We start from the raw sequence: 3,018 nt of genomic DNA on the forward strand, positions 1-3,018 counted from the left end.
TATATACTTAGGAAAAAAAAACGTGCACTGATTTGGGTCTTAACTTTTCTAGTAACTGCTCTAAGATAATTTAAGTTGAATTCAGCTGAGACACTTTAATTCAGAACTTATTCCCTGTATTTAGATTAGCATAATTTCCTCAATGAAACGCCATTTCTTGAAGCTTTAAAAAGAGAAAACTATGTTATCCGTCCTACCTCTTTGACAAAGTTGTTAAAAAGATTTTACAACAATATTATCAGCCCTAGGCCTACTTGATGTGGCCTCAAGTTCTAAAGAAATTACTGAATTGTCCATCAACATATGTATAAAATACATCTTTTAGATGGGAACTCACTGTAGCTCTAAGCACCTTGTACCCGTACGTTAATTTTAAGTTTGTTTTCAAGACCCGTTAAACAAAAGGCAGACTTTTCAGGTTCAGAGACACCCTTCCGGAACTGAGCTCTTTCGTCGTTTATAGATATACCGGTACGAAATGTAATTTTGTAGGGTCTACTCGGCGTTTACTTAAAGTCTGCATCAGTTCCCACTGGAGTGTCAGATCTCGCGCTGGTTGCATTTTAAAATCAAAAGAATTTTCAGTCAGCAGGAACCATTCAAACTCACGTAAAACCGATATTCTGCACAGTAATCTGATAGTACGTACTTTCTCAAACTACCGATTGCCTTTCGCTCCTTCTTTTAGAATCTTTACTTCAGGAAATGTTGCCTTCCATTAACACCCAAACTACTTCCACACCATTACACATTGCTTAAATGCCTATTTTTTCATCTCCCTCTCTTTCTTTCACTCTCCCTATTTTACTTTCAATGTCTTTGAGTATTCTGTTCAAATCTTTATCAGTTTCCAGCCACACTTCTTATCACTTTTTTGTATTGTGCACTTGTTCATTTGTTTTTTTTCTTTCTTCCTTTTTTTCTGAATAGCTTGTAGTTTAAATTTACTTCAGTTTAATAACGCTACATACTTTTTTGTATTGTGCATTTTAGATATACACGAAGACATTAGGTACTAATATGTTTGGATTTTTCATGTTGGTTATATACTGTATATGGTGTTTTCGTGTACATATAAAATGCACATCATGTATACTGTGTGTATATATATATATATATATATATATATATATATATATATATATATATATATATATATATATATATATATATATATATAATTTAACTTTTTCACATCACCGTGATTCATATTCAATCAGTAAGCTACAAACGTCCTTTAATATAAAATTCGCTCTACCTCGGAAATAATATATTTTCATATATGTTACCGAAGGGGAATTTTTTTTAGTTGATAATGAGTTCGTCGTCTCGTGGACGACGAACTTATTATCAACTAAAAAAATTCCCTTCAGTAACATATATGAAAATATATTATTTCGAGGCAGAGCGAATTGATATTAAAGGACGTTTTAGCTTACTGATTGAATATATATATATATATATATATATATATATATATATATATATATATATATATATATATATATATATATATATACATATATATATATATATATATACATATATATATATATATATATATATATATATATATATATATATATATATATATATATATATATATATATATGTATGTATCTTCTTCGTTTAACGTGCTTTTTCCCATTTTTCATATGGGGTAAGCACGATGCCTTCTTTTGAAGGACTTTGATTTGGCGTTGGGGTAGGCCGTAGCCTCTATCGGCTGCCCTGCCTGACATCGCTTAGACCCCGGTAGCACATGTGTATATGTATCGTGCCAAATCCCCAGCTCCCTTTCTCCCAGCAGCGAGGAGACGTGAGCGGCTAGGCTGACAGTTCGAGACATGTGAGGTGTCTGTTATGATTTTAGAAGATGTTGGAGTGGTTTTGCTTGTGTGTGTAGTAACACCCATTTTTGTTTGATTGTGTGTATTAGTCTATATATAATACCCATTTGCAATATAAAAGACAGCAAACCTATCCGTTAATTTTACGATTGTGTTATATATATATATATATATATATATATATATATATATATATATATATATATATATATATATATATATATATATATATATATATATATATATATATATATATACGTAAAGAACGAACAAATTTTAAATATACATGAAACAATAAGGTTATTATACCTAACTTTAGGTCTGACAAGCAATTTATTCAGAACCGTTAAATCTTTGATATCATTTTCGTAAAACTGGAAGGCAGGGTACTAAACAAGCTTCTCCATGTTTGTGTCATAATGTTTCCCATCTGGTCGAGGGAGTTTGTTTACGATCAGGTAACCATGTCAGCCTCTTATGGTGATCCTCGAGGATGCACTGTAAATCAAGGAATGTCTAAATCGCTCAAAGAAAAAAGAAAACTCCTTCCATAAGTTATTTCGAGTGATCGTAAGCATTTGCTTGTTATGCGCAACGTATTGAGAAGATCAAATTGAGAGTGTTCATTTTTAGTTTTCTGTACAAGAAAACTGTTGTGACGGCTTTGTCTGTCCGTCGGCACTTTCTCTGTCCGCCCTCAGATCTTAAAGACTACTGAGGCTAGAGGGCTGTAAATTGGTATGCTGATCATCCACCGTCCAATCATCAAACATACCAAATTACAGCCCTCTAGCCTCAAGAGTTTATTTTTTTATTTATTTAAGGTTAAAGTTAGCCACAATCGTATTTCTTGCACCGCTATAGGTACCAACAATTAAGGCCACCACCGGACCGTGGCTGAGTTTCATGAGCCGCTGCTAAGAGTTTCATTGGCCGTGGCTGAAACTTTCGTACATCATTATACGCTGTACAGAAACCTCGATAGCACAGAAGAAACTTCGGCGCATTTTTTACTTGTTTTATTAGTTTATTGTTAACTCGCTCCTGATGTCTGTATAATTATCACATTCCTATCAGTAAATTATTACAGCTTTCAAAAACAAAGCCAAAGAAAGTAAATAGCAACGAATGAAAAACAAGACACAAACACGTGTGCAAATTTACCTTA

Source organism: Macrobrachium rosenbergii, chromosome 4, assembly GCF_040412425.1.
Source record: "Macrobrachium rosenbergii isolate ZJJX-2024 chromosome 4, ASM4041242v1, whole genome shotgun sequence".
In the NCBI taxonomy this organism is placed as follows: Eukaryota; Metazoa; Arthropoda; class Malacostraca; order Decapoda; family Palaemonidae; genus Macrobrachium; species Macrobrachium rosenbergii.